Here is a 19,039-nt window from a genome sequence, read left to right on the forward strand (position 1 = left end):
TTATGCGTTATGCGCCATGCGTTATCCGTTATGCGTTATCCGTTATGCGTTACGCGTTATGCGTTATGCGTTATGCGTTATGCGTTAAGCGTTATACGTTATGCGATATGCGTTATGCGTTATGTGTTATGCGTTATGCGTTATGCGTTATGCGTTATGCGTTATGCGTTATGCGTTATGCGTTATGCGTTATGCGTTATGCGTTATGCGTTATGCGTTATGCGTTATGCGTTATGCGTTATGTGTTATGCGTTATGCGTTATGCGTTATGCGTTATGCGATATGCGTCATGCGTTAAGCGTTATGCGTTATGCATTATGCGTTATCCGTTATGCGTTATGCGTTATGTGTTATGCGTTGTGCTTTACGGGTTATGCGATATGCGTTATGCGTTATGACTTTTTCATTGAACGTTATGCGTTATGCGATATGCGTTATGCGTTATGCGTTATGCGTTATGCGTTATGCGTTATGCGTTATGCGTTATGCGTTATGCGTTATGCGTTATGCGTTATGCGTTATGCGTTATGCGTTATGCGTTCTGCGTTATGCGTCATGCGTTATGCGTTATGCGTTCTGCGTTATGCGTTATGCGTTATGCGTTATGCGTTATGCGTTATGCGTTATGCGTTATGCGTTATGCGTTATGCGTTATGCGTTATGCGTTATGCGTTATGCGTTATGCGTTATGCGTTATGCGTTATGCCTTATGCCTTATGCGTTCTGCGTTATGCGTTATGCGTTATGCGTTCTGCGTTATGCGTTATGCGTTATGCGTTATGCGTTATGCGTTATGCGTTATGCGTTATGCGTTATGCGTTATGCCTTATGCCTTATGCGTTATGCGTTATGCGTTATGCGTTATGCGTTATGCGTTATGCGTTATGCGTTATGCGTTATGCGCCATGCGTTATCCGTTATGCGTTATCCGTTATGCGTTACGCGTTATGCGTTATGCGTTATGCGTTATGCGTTATGCGTTATGCGTTATGCGTTATGCGTTATGCGTTATGCGTTATGCGTTATGCGTTATGCGTTATGCGTTATGCGTTATGCGTTATGCGTTATGCGCCATGCGTTATCCGTTATGCGTTATCCGTTATGCGTTACGCGTTACGCGTTATGCGTTATGCGTTATGCGTTATGCGTTATGCGTTATGCGTTATGCGTTATGCGTTATGCGTTATGCGTTATGCGTTATGCGTTATGCGTTATGCGTTATGCGTTATGCGTTATGCGTTATGCGTTATGCGTTATGCGTTATGCGTTATGCGTTATGCGTTATGCGTTATGCGTTATGCGTTATGCGTTATGCCTTATGCCTTATGCGTTCTGCGTTATGCGTTATGCGTTATGCGTTCTGCGTTATGCGTTATGCGTTATGCGTTATGCGTTATGCGTTATGCGTTATGCGTTATGCGTTATGCGTTATGCCTTATGCCTTATGCGTTATGCGTTATGCGTTATGCGTTATGCGTTATGCGTTATGCGTTATGCGTTATGCGTTATGCGCCATGCGTTATCCGTTATGCGTTATCCGTTATGCGTTACGCGTTATGCGTTATGCGTTATGCGTTATGCGTTATGCGTTATGCGTTATGCGTTATGCGTTATGCGTTATGCGTTATGCGTTATGCGTTATGCGTTATGAGTTATGCGTTATGCGTTATGCGTTATGCGCCATGCGTTATCCGTTATGCGTTATCCGTTATGCGTTACGCGTTATGCGTTATGCGTTATGCGTTATGCGTTATGCGTTATGCGTTATGCGTTATGCGTTATGCGTTATGCGTTATGCGTTCTGCGTTATGCGTCATGCGTTATGCGTTATGCGTTCTGCGTTATGCGTTATGCGTTATGCGTTATGCGTTATGCGTTATGCGTTATGCGTTATGCGTTATGCGTTATGCGTTATGCGTTATGCGTTATGCGTTATGCGTTATGCGTTATGCGTTATGCCTTATGCCTTATGCGTTCTGCGTTATGCGTTATGCGTTATGCGTTCTGCGTTATGCGTTATGCGTTATGCGTTATGCGTTATGCGTTATGCGTTATGCGTTATGCGTTATGCGTTATGCCTTATGCCTTATGCGTTATGCGTTATGCGTTATGCGTTATGCGTTATGCGTTATGCGTTATGCGTTATGCGTTATGCGCCATGCGTTATCCGTTATGCGTTATCCGTTATGCGTTACGCGTTATGCGTTATGCGTTATGCGTTATGCGTTATGCGTTATGCGTTATGCGTTATGCGTTATGCGTTATGCGTTATGCGTTATGCGTTATGCGTTATGCGTTATGCGTTATGCGTTATGCGTTATGCGCCATGCGTTATCCGTTATGCGTTATCCGTTATGCGTTACGCGTTACGCGTTATGCGTTATGCGTTATGCGTTATGCGTTATGCGTTATGCGTTATGCGTTATGCGTTATGCGTTATGCGTTATGCGTTATGCGTTATGCGTTATGCGTTATGCGTTATGCGTTATGCGTTATGCGTTATGCGTTATGCGTTATGCGTTATGCGTTATGCGTTATGCGTTATGCGTTATGCGTTATGCGTTATGCGTTATGCGTTATGCGTTATGCGTTATGCGTTATGCGTTATGCGTTATGCGTTATGCGTTATGCGTTATGCGTTATGCGTTATGCGTTATGCGTTATGCGTTATGCGTTATGCGTTATGCGTTATGCGTTATGCGTTATGCGTTATGCGTTATGCGTTATGCGTTATGCGTTATGCGTTATGCGTTATGCGTTATGCGTTATGCGTTATGCGTTATGCGTTATGCGTTATGCGTTATGCGTTATGCGTTATGCGTTATGCGTTATGCGTTATGCGTTATGCGTTATGCGTTATGCGTTATGCGTTATGCGTTATGCGTTATGCGTTACGCGTTACGCGTTATGCGTTATGCGTTATGCGTTATGCGTTATGCGTTATGCGTTATGCGTTATGTGTTATGCGTTATGCGTTAAGCGTTATACGTTATGCGTTATGCGTTATGTGTTATGCGTTATGCGTTATGTGTTATGCGTTGTGCTTTACGGGTTATGCGATATGCGTTATGCGTTATGACTTTTTCATTGAACGTTATGCGTTATGCGATATGCGTTATGCGTTATGCGTTATGCGTTATGCGTTATGCGTTATGCGTTATGCGTTATGCGTTATGCGTTATGCGTTATGCGTTATGCGTTATGCGTTATGCGTTATGCGTTATGCGTTATGCGTTATGCGTTATGCGTTATGCGTTATGCGTTATGCGTTATGCGTTATGCGTTATGCGTTATGCGTTATGCGTTATGCGTTATGCGTTATGCCTTATGCGTTATGCGTTATGCGTTATGCGTTATGCGTTATGCGCCATGCGTTATCCGTTATGCGTTATCCGTTATGCGTTACGCGTTATGCGTTATGCGTTATGCGTTATGCGTTAAGCGTTATACGTTATGCGATATGCGTTATGCGTTATGTGTTATGCGTTATGCGTTATGCGTTATGCGTTATGCGTTATGCGTTATGCGTTATGCGTAATGCGTTATGCGTTATGCGTTATGCGTTATGCGTTATGCGTTATGCGTTATGCGTTATGCGTTATGCGTTATGCGTTATGCGTTATGCGTTATGCGTTATGCGTTATGCGTTATGCGTTATGCGTTATGCGTTATGCGTTATGCGTTATGCGTTATGCGTTATGCGTTATGCGTTATGCGTTATGCGTTATGCGTTATGCGTTATGCGTTATGCGTTATGCGTTATGCGTTATGCGTTACGCGTTACGTGTTACGCGTTACGCGTTATGCGTTATGCGTTATGCGTTATGCGTTATGCGTTATGCGTTATGCGTTATGCGTTATGCGCCATGCGTTATCCGTTATGCGTTATCCGTTATGCGTTACGCGTTATGCGTTATGCGTTATGCGTTATGCGTTATGCGTTATGCGTTATGCGTTATGCGTTATGCGTTATGCGTTATGCGTTATGCGTTATGCGTTATGCGTTATGCGTTATGCGTTATGCGTTATGCGTTATGCGTTATGCGTTATGCGTTATGCGTTATGCGTTATGCGTTATGCGTTATGCGTTATGCGTTATGCGTTACGCGTTACGCGTTACGCGTTATGCGTTATGCGTTATGCGTTATGCGTTATGTGTTATGCGTTATACGTTAAGCGTTATACGTTATGCGTTATGCGTTATGTGTTATGCGTTATGCGTTATGTGTTATGCGTTGTGCTTTACGGGTTATGCGATATGCGTTATGCGTTATGACTTTTTCATTGAACGTTATGCGTTATGCGATATGCGTTATGCGTTATGCGTTATGCGTTATGCGTTATGCGTTATGCGTTATGCGTTATGCGTTATGCGTTATGCGTTATGCGTTATGCGTTATGCGTTATGCGTTATGCGTTATGCGTTATGCGTTATGCGTTATGCGTTATGCGTTATGCGTTATGCGTTATGCGTTATGCGTTATGCCTTATGCGTTATGCGTTATGCGTTATGCGTTATGCGTTATGCGTTATGCGCCATGCGTTATCCGTTATGCGTTATCCGTTATGCGTTACGCGTTATGCGTTATGCGTTATGCGTTATGCGTTAAGCGTTATACGTTATGCGATATACGTTATGCGTTATGTGTTATGCGTTATGCGTTATGCGTTATGCGTTATGCGTTATGCGTAATGCGTTATGCGTTATGCGTTATGCGTTATGCGTTATGCGTTATGCGTTATGCGTTATGCGTTATGCGTTATGCGTTATGCGTTATGCGTTATGCGTTATGCGTTATGCGTTATGCGTTATGCGTTATGCGTTATGCGTTATGCGTTATGCGTTATGCGTTATGCGTTATGCGTTATGCGTTATGCGTTATGCGTTATGCGTTATGCGTTATGCGTTATGCGTTATGCGTTATGCGTTATGCGTTATGCGTTATGCGTTATGCGTTACGCGTTACGCGTTACGCGTTACGCGTTATGCGTTATGCGTTATGCGTTATGCTTTATGCGTTATGCGTTATGCGTTATGCGTTATGCGTTATGCGTTATGCGTTATGCGTTATGCGTTATGCGTTATGCGTTATGCGTTATGCGTTATGCGTTATGCGTTATGCGTTATGCGTTATGCGTTATGCGTTATGCGTTATGCGTTATGCGTTATGCGTTATGCGTTATGCGTTATGCCTTATGCCTTATGCGTTATGCGTTATGCGTTATGCGTTATGCGTTATGCGTTATGCGTTATGCGTTATGCGTTATGCGTTATGCGCCATGCGTTATCCGTTATGCGTTATCCGTTATGCGTTACGCGTTATGCGTTATGCGTTATGCGTTATGCGTTATGCGTTAAGCGTTATACGTTATGCGATATGCGTTATGCGTTATGTGTTATGCGTTATGCGTTATGCGTTATGCGTTATGCGTTATGCGTTATGTGTTATGCGTTATGCGTTATGCGTTATGCGTTATGCGTTAAGCGTTATGCGTTATGCGATATGCGATATGCGTTATTCGTTATGCGTTATGCGTTATGCGTCATGCGTTATGCGTTATGCGTTCTGCGTTATGCGTCATGCGTTATGCGTTATGCGTTCTGCGTTATGCGTTATGCGTTATGCGTTATGCGTTATGCGTTATGCGTTATGCGTTATGCGTTATGCGTTATGCGTTATGCGTTATGCGTTATGCGTTATGCGTTATGCGTTATGCGTTATGCGTTATGCGTTATGCGTTATGCGTTATGCGTTATGCGTTATGCGTTATGCGTTATGCGTTATGCGTTATGCGTTATGCGTTATGCGTTATGCGTTATGCGTTATGCGTTATGCGTTATGCGTTATGCGTTATGCGTTATGCGTTATGCGTTATGCGTTATGCGTTATGCGTTATGCGTTATGCGTTATGCGTTATGCGTTATGCGTTATGCGTTATGCGTTATGCGTTATGCGTTATGCGTTATGCGTTATGCGTTATGCGTTATGCGTTATGCGTTATGCGTTATGCGTTATGCGTTATGCGTTATGCGTTATGCGTTATGCGTTATGCGTTATGCGTTATGCGTTACGCGTTATGCGTTATGCGTTATGCGTTATGCGTTATGCGTTATGCGTTATGCGTTATGCGTTATGCGTTACGCGTTACGCGTTATGCGTTATGCGTTATGCGTTATGCGTTATGCGTTATGCGTTATGTGTTATGCGTTATGCGTTAAGCGTTATACGTTATGCGTTATGCGTTATGTGTTATGCGTTATGCGTTATGTGTTATGCGTTGTGCTTTACGGGTTATGCGATATGCGTTATGCGTTATGACTTTTTCATTGAACGTTATGCGTTATGCGATATGCGTTATGCGTTATGCGTTATGCGTTATGCGTTATGCGTTATGCGTTATGCGTTATGCGTTATGCGTTATGCGTTATGCGTTATGCGTTATGCGTTATGCGTTATGCGTTATGCGTTATGCGTTATGCGTTATGCGTTATGCGTTATGCGTTATGCGTTATGCGTTATGCGTTATGCGTTATGCGTTATGCGTTATGCGTTATGCCTTATGCGTTATGCGTTATGCGTTATGCGTTATGCGTTATGCGTTATGCGCCATGCGTTATCCGTTATGCGTTATCCGTTATGCGTTACGCGTTATGCGTTATGCGTTATGCGTTATGCGTTAAGCGTTATACGTTATGCGATATGCGTTATGCGTTATGTGTTATGCGTTATGCGTTATGCGTTATGCGTTATGCGTTATGCGTTATGCGTTATGCGTTATGCGTTATGCGTTATGCGTTATGCGTTATGCGTTATGCGTTATGCGTTATGCGTTATGTGTTATGCGTTATGCGTTATGCGTTATGCGTTATGCGATATGCGTCATGCGTTAAGCGTTATGCGTTATGCATTATGCGTTATCCGTTATGCGTTATGCGTTATGTGTTATGCGTTGTGCTTTACGGGTTATGCGATATGCGTTATGCGTTATGACTTTTTCATTGAACGTTATGCGTTATGCGATATGCGTTATGCGTTATGCGTTATGCGTTATGCGTTATGCGTTATGCGTTATGCGTTATGCGTTATGCGTTATGCGTTATGCGTTATGCGTTATGCGTTATGCGTTATGCGTTCTGCGTTATGCGTCATGCGTTATGCGTTATGCGTTCTGCGTTATGCGTTATGCGTTATGCGTTATGCGTTATGCGTTATGCGTTATGCGTTATGCGTTATGCGTTATGCGTTATGCGTTATGCGTTATGCGTTATGCGTTATGCGTTATGCGTTATGCGTTATGCCTTATGCCTTATGCGTTCTGCGTTATGCGTTATGCGTTATGCGTTCTGCGTTATGCGTTATGCGTTATGCGTTATGCGTTATGCGTTATGCGTTATGCGTTATGCGTTATGCGTTATGCCTTATGCCTTATGCGTTATGCGTTATGCGTTATGCGTTATGCGTTATGCGTTATGCGTTATGCGTTATGCGTTATGCGCCATGCGTTATCCGTTATGCGTTATCCGTTATGCGTTACGCGTTATGCGTTATGCGTTATGCGTTATGCGTTATGCGTTATGCGTTATGCGTTATGCGTTATGCGTTATGCGTTATGCGTTATGCGTTATGCGTTATGCGTTATGCGTTATGCGTTATGCGTTATGCGCCATGCGTTATCCGTTATGCGTTATCCGTTATGCGTTACGCGTTACGCGTTATGCGTTATGCGTTATGCGTTATGCGTTATGCGTTATGCGTTATGCGTTATGCGTTATGCGTTATGCGTTATGCGTTATGCGTTATGCGTTATGCGTTATGCGTTATGCGTTATGCGTTATGCGTTATGCGTTATGCGTTATGCGTTATGCGTTATGCGTTATGCGTTATGCGTTATGCGTTATGCGTTATGCGTTATGCGTTATGCGTTATGCGTTATGCGTTATGCGTTATGCGTTATGCGTTATGCGTTATGCGTTATGCGTTATGCGTTATGCGTTATGCGTTATGCGTTATGCGTTATGCGTTATGCGTTATGCGTTATGCGTTATGCGTTATGCGTTATGCGTTATGCGTTATGCGTTATGCGTTATGCGTTATGCGTTATGCGTTATGCGTTATGCGTTATGCGTTATGCGTTATGCGTTATGCGTTATGCGTTATGCGTTATGCGTTATGCGTTATGCGTTATGCGTTATGCGTTATGCGTTATGCGTTATGCGTTATGCGTTATGCGTTACGCGTTACGCGTTATGCGTTATGCGTTATGCGTTATGCGTTATGCGTTATGCGTTATGCGTTATGTGTTATGCGTTATGCGTTAAGCGTTATACGTTATGCGTTATGCGTTATGTGTTATGCGTTATGCGTTATGTGTTATGCGTTGTGCTTTACGGGTTATGCGATATGCGTTATGCGTTATGACTTTTTCATTGAACGTTATGCGTTATGCGATATGCGTTATGCGTTATGCGTTATGCGTTATGCGTTATGCGTTATGCGTTATGCGTTATGCGTTATGCGTTATGCGTTATGCGTTATGCGTTATGCGTTATGCGTTATGCGTTATGCGTTATGCGTTATGCGTTATGCGTTATGCGTTATGCGTTATGCGTTATGCGTTATGCGTTATGCGTTATGCGTTATGCGTTATGCCTTATGCGTTATGCGTTATGCGTTATGCGTTATGCGTTATGCGCCATGCGTTATCCGTTATGCGTTATCCGTTATGCGTTACGCGTTATGCGTTATGCGTTATGCGTTATGCGTTAAGCGTTATACGTTATGCGATATGCGTTATGCGTTATGTGTTATGCGTTATGCGTTATGCGTTATGCGTTATGCGTTATGCGTTATGCGTTATGCGTAATGCGTTATGCGTTATGCGTTATGCGTTATGCGTTATGCGTTATGCGTTATGCGTTATGCGTTATGCGTTATGCGTTATGCGTTATGCGTTATGCGTTATGCGTTATGCGTTATGCGTTATGCGTTATGCGTTATGCGTTATGCGTTATGCGTTATGCGTTATGCGTTATGCGTTATGCGTTATGCGTTATGCGTTATGCGTTATGCGTTATGCGTTATGCGTTATGCGTTATGCGTTATGCGTTATGCGTTATGCGTTATGCGTTATGCGTTATGCGTTATGCGTTATGCGTTATGCGTTACGCGTTACGCGTTACGCGTTACGCGTTATGCGTTATGCGTTATGCTTTATGCGTTATGCGTTATGCGTTATGCGTTATGCGTTATGCGTTATGCGTTATGCGTTATGCGTTATACGTTATGCGTTATGCGTTATGCGTTATGCGTTATGCGTTATGCGTTATGCGTTATGCGTTATGCGTTATGCGTTATGCGTTATGCGTTATGCGTTATGCCTTATGCCTTATGCGTTATGCGTTATGCGTTATGCGTTATGCGTTATGCGTTATGCGTTATGCGTTATGCGTTATGCGCCATGCGTTATCCGTTATGCGTTATCCGTTATGCGTTACGCGTTATGCGTTATGCGTTATGCGTTATGCGTTATGCGTTAAGCGTTATACGTTATGCGATATGCGTTATGCGTTATGTGTTATGCGTTATGCGTTATGCGTTATGCGTTATGTGTTATGCGTTATGCGTTATGCGTTATGCGTTATGCGTTAAGCGTTATGCGTTATGCGATATGCGTTATTCGTTATGCGTTATGCGTTATGCGTCATGCGTTATGCGTTATGCGTTCTGCGTTATGCGTCATGCGTTATGCGTTATGCGTTCTGCGTTATGCGTTATGCGTTATGCGTTATGCGTTATGCGTTATGCGTTATGCGTTATGCGTTATGCGTTATGCGTTATGCGTTATGCGTTATGCGTTATGCGTTATGCGTTATGCGTTATGCGTTATGCGTTATGCGTTATGCGTTATGCGTTATGCGTTATGCGTTATGCGTTATGCGTTATGCGTTATGCGTTATGCGTTATGCGTTATGCGTTATGCGTTATGCGTTATGCGTTATGCGTTATGCGTTATGCGTTATGCGTTATGCGTTATGCGTTATGCGTTATGCGTTACGCGTTACGCGTTATGCGTTATGCGTTATGCGTTATGCGTTATGCGTTATGCGTTATGCGTTATGTGTTATGCGTTATGCGTTAAGCGTTATACGTTATGCGTTATGCGTTATGTGTTATGCGTTATGCGTTATGTGTTATGCGTTGTGCTTTACGGGTTATGCGATATGCGTTATGCGTTATGACTTTTTCATTGAACGTTATGCGTTATGCGATATGCGTTATGCGTTATGCGTTATGCGTTATGCGTTATGCGTTATGCGTTATGCGTTATGCGTTATGCGTTATGCGTTATGCGTTATGCGTTATGCGTTATGCGTTATGCGTTATGCGTTATGCGTTATGCGTTATGCGTTATGCGTTATGCGTTATGCGTTATGCGTTATGCGTTATGCGTTATGCGTTATGCGTTATGCGTTATGCCTTATGCGTTATGCGTTATGCGTTATGCGTTATGCGTTATGCGCCATGCGTTATCCGTTATGCGTTATCCGTTATGCGTTACGCGTTATGCGTTATGCGTTATGCGTTATGCGTTAAGCGTTATACGTTATGCGATATGCGTTATGCGTTATGTGTTATGCGTTATGCGTTATGCGTTATGCGTTATGCGTTATGCGTTATGCGTTATGCGTTATGCGTAATGCGTTATGCGTTATGCGTTATGCGTTATGCGTTATGCGTTATGCGTTATGCGTTATGCGTTATGCGTTATGCGTTATGCGTTATGCGTTATGCGTTATGCGTTATGCGTTATGCGTTATGCGTTATGCGTTATGCGTTATGCGTTATGCGTTATGCGTTATGCGTTATGCGTTATGCGTTATGCGTTATGCGTTATGCGTTATGCGTTATGCGTTATGCGTTATGCGTTATGCGTTATGCGTTATGCGTTATGCGTTATGCGTTATGCGTTATGCGTTATGCGTTATGCGTTATGCGTTATGCGTTATGCGTTATGCGTTATGCGTTACGCGTTACGCGTTACGCGTTACGCGTTATGCGTTATGCGTTATGCTTTATGCGTTATGCGTTATGCGTTATGCGTTATGCGTTATGCGTTATGCGTTATGCGTTATGCGTTATGCGTTATGCGTTATGCGTTATGCGTTATGCGTTATGCGTTATGCGTTATGCGTTATGCGTTATGCGTTATGCGTTATGCGTTATGCGTTATGCGTTATGCCTTATGCCTTATGCGTTATGCGTTATGCGTTATGCGTTATGCGTTATGCGTTATGCGTTATGCGTTATGCGTTATGCGTTATGCGCCATGCGTTATCCGTTATGCGTTATCCGTTATGCGTTACGCGTTATGCGTTATGCGTTATGCGTTATGCGTTATGCGTTAAGCGTTATACGTTATGCGATATGCGTTATGCGTTATGTGTTATGCGTTATGCGTTATGCGTTATGCGTTATGCGTTATGTGTTATGCGTTATGCGTTATGCGTTATGCGTTATGCGTTATGCGTTATGCGTTATGCGTTATGCGTTATGCGTTATGCGTTATGCGTTATGCGTTATGCGTTATGCGTTATGCGTTATGCGTTATGCGTTATGCGTTATGCGTTATGCGTTATGCGTTATGCGTTATGCGTTATGCGTTATGCGTTATGCGTTATGCGTTATGCGTTACGCGTTATGCGTTATGCGTTATGCGTTATGCGTTATGCGTTATGTGTTATGCGTTATGCGTTAAGCGTTATACGTTATGCGTTATGCGTTATGTGTTATGCGTTATGCGTTATGTGTTATGCGTTGTGCTTTACGGGTTATGCGATATGCGTTATGCGTTATGACTTTTTCATTGAACGTTATGCGTTATGCGATATGCGTTATGCGTTATGCGTTATGCGTTATGCGTTATGCGTTATGCGTTATGCGTTATGCGTTATGCGTTATGCGTTATGAGTTATGCGTTATGCGTTATGCGTTATGCGCCATGCGTTATCCGTTATGCGTTATCCGTTATGCGTTACGCGTTATGCGTTATGCGTTATGCGTTATGCGTTATGCGTTATGCGTTATGCGTTATGCGTTATGCGTTATGCGTTCTGCGTTATGCGTCATGCGTTATGCGTTATGCGTTCTGCGTTATGCGTTATGCGTTATGCGTTATGCGTTATGCGTTATGCGTTATGCGTTATGCGTTATGCGTTATGCGTTATGCGTTATGCGTCATGCGTTATGCGTTATGCGTTATGCGTTATGCGTTATGCGTTATGCCTTATGCCTTATGCGTTCTGCGTTATGCGTTATGCGTTATGCGTTCTGCGTTATGCGTTATGCGTTATGCGTTATGCGTTATGCGTTATGCGTTATGCGTTATGCGTTATGCGTTATGCCTTATGCCTTATGCGTTATGCGTTATGCGTTATGCGTTATGCGTTATGCGCCATGCGTTATCCGTTATGCGTTATCCGTTATGCGTTACGCGTTATGCGTTATGCGTTATGCGTTATGCGTTATGCGTTATGCGTTATGCGTTATGCGTTATGCGTTATGCGTTATGCGTTATGCGTTATGCGTTATGCGTTATGCGTTATGCGTTATGCGTTATGCGTTATGCGTTATGCCTTATGCCTTATGCGTTATGCGTTATGCGTTATGCGTTATGCGTTATGCGTTATGCGTTATGCGTTATGCGTTATGCGCCATGCGTTATCCGTTATGCGTTATCCGTTATGCGTTACGCGTTATGCGTTATGCGTTATGCGTTATGCGTTATGCGTTAAGCGTTATACGTTATGCGATATGCGTTATGCGTTATGTGTTATGCGTTATGCGTTATGCGTTATGCGTTATGTGTTATGCGTTATGCGTTATGCGTTATGCGTTATGCGTTAAGCGTTATGCGTTATGCGATATGCGTTATTCGTTATGCGTTATGCGTTATGCGTCATGCGTTATGCGTTATGCGTTCTGCGTTATGCGTCATGCGTTATGCGTTATGCGTTCTGCGTTATGCGTTATGCGTTATGCGTTATGCGTTATGCGTTATGCGTTATGCGTTATGCGTTATGCGTTATGCGTTATGCGTTATGCGTTATGCGTTATGCGTTATGCGTTATGCGTTATGCGTTATGCGTTATGCGTTATGCGTTATGCGTTATGCGTTATGCGTTATGCGTTATGCGTTATGCGTTATGCGTTATGCGTTATGCGTTATGCGTTATGCGTTATGCGTTATGCGTTATGCGTTATGCGTTATGCGTTATGCGTTATGCGTTATGCGTTATGCGTTATGCGTTATGCGTTATGCGTTACGCGTTACGCGTTATGCGTTATGCGTTATGCGTTATGCGTTATGCGTTATGCGTTATGCGTTATGTGTTATGCGTTATGCGTTAAGCGTTATACGTTATGCGTTATGCGTTATGTGTTATGCGTTATGCGTTATGTGTTATGCGTTGTGCTTTACGGGTTATGCGATATGCGTTATGCGTTATGACTTTTTCATTGAACGTTATGCGTTATGCGATATGCGTTATGCGTTATGCGTTATGCGTTATGCGTTATGCGTTATGCGTTATGCGTTATGCGTTATGCGTTATGCGTTATGCGTTATGCGTTATGCGTTATGCGTTATGCGTTATGCGTTATGCGTTATGCGTTATGCGTTATGCGTTATGCGTTATGCGTTATGCGTTATGCGTTATGCGTTATGCGTTATGCGTTATGCGTTATGCGTTATGCGTTATGCGTTATGCGTTATGCGTTATGCCTTATGCGTTATGCGTTATGCGTTATGCGTTATGCGTTATGCGCCATGCGTTATCCGTTATGCGTTATCCGTTATGCGTTACGCGTTATGCGTTATGCGTTATGCGTTATGCGTTAAGCGTTATACGTTATGCGATATGCGTTATGCGTTATGTGTTATGCGTTATGCGTTATGCGTTATGCGTTATGCGTTATGCGTTATGCGTTATGCGTTATGCGTAATGCGTTATGCGTTATGCGTTATGCGTTATGCGTTATGCGTTATGCGTTATGCGTTATGCGTTATGCGTTATGCGTTATGCGTTATGCGTTATGCGTTATGCGTTATGCGTTATGCGTTATGCGTTATGCGTTATGCGTTATGCGTTATGCGTTATGCGTTATGCGTTATGCGTTATGCGTTATGCGTTATGCGTTATGCGTTATGCGTTATGCGTTATGCGTTATGCGTTATGCGTTATGCGTTATGCGTTATGCGTTATGCGTTATGCGTTATGCGTTATGCGTTATGCGTTATGCGTTATGCGTTATGCGTTATGCGTTACGCGTTACGCGTTACGCGTTACGCGTTATGCGTTATGCGTTATGCTTTATGCGTTATGCGTTATGCGTTATGCGTTATGCGTTATGCGTTATGCGTTATGCGTTATGCGTTATGCGTTATGCGTTATGCGTTATGCGTTATGCGTTATGCGTTATGCGTTATGCGTTATGCGTTATGCGTTATGCGTTATGCGTTATGCGTTATGCGTTATGCGTTATGCGTTATGCGTTATGCCTTATGCCTTATGCGTTATGCGTTATGCGTTATGCGTTATGCGTTATGCGTTATGCGTTATGCGTTATGCGTTATGCGCCATGCGTTATCCGTTATGCGTTATCCGTTATGCGTTACGCGTTATGCGTTATGCGTTATGCGTTATGCGTTATGCGTTAAGCGTTATACGTTATGCGATATGCGTTATGCGTTATGTGTTATGCGTTATGCGTTATGCGTTATGCGTTATGCGTTATGTGTTATGCGTTATGCGTTATGCGTTATGCGTTATGCGTTAAGCGTTATGCGTTATGCGATATGCGTTATTCGTTATGCGTTATGCGTTATGCGTCATGCGTTATGCGTTATGCGTTCTGCGTTATGCGTCATGCGTTATGCGTTATGCGTTCTGCGTTATGCGTTATGCGTTATGCGTTATGCGTTATGCGTTATGCGTTATGCGTTATGCGTTATGCGTTATGCGTTATGCGTTATGCGTTATGCGTTATGCGTTATGCGTTATGCGTTATGCGTTATGCGTTATGCGTTATGCGTTATGCGTTATGCGTTATGCGTTATGCGTTATGCGTTATGCGTTATGCGTTATGCGTTATGCGTTATGCGTTATGCGTTATGCGTTATGCGTTATGCGTTATGCGTTATGCGTTATGCGTTATGCGTTATGCGTTATGCGTTATGCGTTATGCGTTATGCGTTATGCGTTATGCGTTATGCGTTATGCGTTATGCGTTATGCGTTATGCGTTATGCGTTATGCGTTATGCGTTATGCGTTATGCGTTATGCGTTATGCGTTATGCGTTATGCGTTATGCGTTATGCGTTATGCGTTATGCGTTATGCGTTATGCGTTATGCGTTATGCGTTATGCGTTATGCGTTATGCGTTATGCGTTATGCGTTATGCGTTATGCGTTATGCGTTATGCGTTATGCGTTATGCGTTATGCGTTATGCGTTATGCGTTATGCGTTATGCGTTATGCGTTATGCGTTATGCGTTATGCGTTATGCGTTATGCGTTATGCGTTATGCGTTATGTGTTATGCGTTGTGCTTTACGGGTTATGCGATATGCGTTATGCGTTATGACTTTTTCATTGAACGTTATGCGTTATGCGATATGCGTTATGCGTTATGCGTTATGCGTTATGCGTTATGCGTTATGCGTTATGCGTTATGCGTTATGCGTTATGCGTTATGCGTTATGCGTTATGCGTTATGCGTTATGCGTTATGCGTTATGCGTTATGCGTTATGCGTTATGCCTTATGCCTTATGCGTTCTGCGTTATGCGTTATGCGTTATGCGTTCTGCGTTATGCGTTATGCGTTATGCGTTATGCGTTATGCGTTATGCGTTATGCGTTATGCGTTATGCGTTATGCCTTATGCCTTATGCGTTATGCGTTATGCGTTATGCGTTATGCGTTATGCGTTATGCGTTATGCGTTATGCGTTATGCGTTATGCGTTATGCGTTATGCGTTATGCGTTATGCGTTATGCGTTATGCGTTATGCGTTATGCGTTATACGTTATGCGTTATGCGTTATGTGTTATGCGTTATGCGTTATGTGTTATGCGTTGTGCTTTACGGGTTATGCGATATGCGTTATGCGTTATGACTTTTTCATTGAACGTTATGCGTTATGCGATATGCGTTATGCGTTATGCGTTATGCGTTATGCGTTATGCGTTATGCGTTATGCGTTATGCGTTATGCGTTATGCGTTATGCGTTATGCGTTATGCGTTATGCGTTATGCGTTATGCGTTATGCGTTATGCGTTATGCGTTATGCCTTATGCCTTATGCGTTCTGCGTTATGCGTTATGCGTTATGCGTTCTGCGTTATGCGTTATGCGTTATGCGTTATGCGTTATGCGTTATGCGTTATGCGTTATGCGTTATGCGTTATGCGTTATGCCTTATGCCTTATGCGTTATGCGTTATGCGTTATGCGTTATGCGTTATGCGTTATGCGTTATGCGTTATGCGTTATGCGTTATGCGCCATGCGTTATCCGTTATGCGTTATCCGTTATGCGTTACGCGTTATGCGTTATGCGTTATGCGTTATGCGTTATGCGTTATGCGTTATGCGTTATGCGTTATGCGTTATGCGTTATGCGTTATGCGTTATGCGTTATGCGTTATGCGTTATGCGTTATGCGTTATGCGTTATGCGCCATGCGTTATCCGTTATGCGTTATCCGTTATGCGTTACGCGTTATGCGTTATGCGTTATGCGTTATGCGTTATGCGTTATGCGTTATGCGTTATGCGTTATGCGTTATGCGTTATGCGTTCTGCGTTATGCGTCATGCGTTATGCGTTATGCGTTCTGCGTTATGCGTTATGCGTTATGCGTTATGCGTTATGCGTTATGCGTTATGCGTTATGCGTTATGCGTTATGCGTTATGCGTTATGCGTTATGCGTTATGCGTTATGCGTTATGCGTTATGCGTTATGCCTTATGCCTTATGCCTTATGCGTTCTGCGTTATGCGTTATGCGTTATGCGTTCTGCGTTATGCGTTATGCGTTATGCGTTATGCGTTATGCGTTATGCGTTATGCGTTATGCGTTATGCGTTATGCCTTATGCCTTATGCGTTATGCGTTATGCGTTATGCGTTATGCGTTATGCGTTATGCGTTATGCGTTATGCGTTATGCGCCATGCGTTATCCGTTATGCGTTATCCGTTATGCGTTACGCGTTATGCGTTATGCGTTATGCGTTATGCGTTATGCGTTATGCGTTATGCGTTATGCGTTATGCGTTATGCGTTATGCGTTATGCGTTATGCGTTATGCGTTATGCGTTATGCGTTATGCGCCATGCGTTATCCGTTATGCGTTATCCGTTATGCGTTACGCGTTATGCGTTATGCGTTATGCGTTATGCGTTATGCGTTATGCGTTATGCGTTATGCGTTATGCGTTATGCGTTATGCGTTATGCGTTATGCGTTATGCGTTATGCGTTATGCGTTATGCGTTATGCGTTATGCGTTATGCGTTATGCGTTATGCGTTATGCGTTATGCGTTATGCGTTATGCGTTATGCGTTATGCGTTATGCGTTATGCGTTATGCGTTATGCGTTATGCGTTATGCGTTATGCGTTATGCGTTATGCGTTATGCGTTATGCGTTATGCGTTATGCGTTATGCGTTATGCGTTATGCGTTATGCGTTATGCGTTATGCGTTATGCGTTATGCGTTATGCGTTATGCGTTATGCGTTATGCGTTATGCGTTATGCGTTATGCGTTATGCGTTATGCGTTATGCGTTATGCGTTATGCGTTATGCGTTATGCGTTATGCGTTATGCGTTATGCGTTATGCGTTATGCGTTATGCGTTATGCGTTACGCGTTACGCGTTACGCGTTACGCGTTACGCGTTATGCGTTATGCGTTATGCTTTATGCGTTATGCGTTATGCGTTATGCGTTATGCGTTATGCGTTATGCGTTATGCGTTATGCGTTATGCGTTATGCGTTATGCGTTATGCGTTATGCGTTATGCGTTATGCGTTATGCGTTATGCGTTATGCGTTATGCGTTATGCGTTATGCCTTATGCCTTATGCGTTATGCGTTATGCGTTATGCGTTATGCGTTATGCGTTATGCGTTATGCGTTATGCGTTATGCGTTATGCGCCATGCGTTATCCGTTATGCGTTATCCGTTATGCGTTACGCGTTATGCGTTATGCGTTATGCGTTATGCGTTATGCGTTAAGCGTTATACGTTATGCGATATGCGTTATGCGTTATGTGTTATGCGTTATGCGTTATGCGTTATGCGTTATGTGTTATGCGTTATGCGTTATGCGTTATGCGTTATGCGTTAAGCGTTATGCGTTATGCGATATGCGTTATTCGTTATGCGTTATGCGTTATGCGTCATGCGTTATGCGTTATGCGTTCTGCGTTATGCGTCATGCGTTATGCGTTATGCGTTCTGCGTTATGCGTTATGCGTTATGCGTTATGCGTTATGCGTTATGCGTTATGCGTTATGCGTTATGCGTTATGCGTTATGCGTTATGCGTTATGCGTTATGCGTTATGCGTTATGCGTTATGCGTTATGCGTTATGCGTTATGCGTTATGCGTTATGCGTTATGCGTTATGCGTTATGCGTTATGCGTTATGCGTTATGCGTTATGCGTTATGCGTTATGCGTTATGCGTTATGCGTTATGCGTTATGCGTTATGCGTTATGCGTTATGCGTTATGCGTTATGCGTTATGCGTTATGCGTTATGCGTTACGCGTTACGCGTTATGCGTTATGCGTTATGCGTTATGCGTTATGCGTTATGCGTTATGCGTTATGTGTTATGCGTTATGCGTTAAGCGTTATACGTTATGCGTTATGCGTTATGTGTTATGCGTTATGCGTTATGTGTTATGCGTTGTGCTTTACGGGTTATGCGATATGCGTTATGCGTTATGACTTTTTCATTGAACGTTATGCGTTATGC

This window comes from Lasioglossum baleicum, unplaced genomic scaffold (assembly GCF_051020765.1).
Source record: "Lasioglossum baleicum unplaced genomic scaffold, iyLasBale1 scaffold0310, whole genome shotgun sequence".
NCBI lineage: Eukaryota > Metazoa > Arthropoda > Insecta > Hymenoptera > Halictidae > Lasioglossum > Lasioglossum baleicum.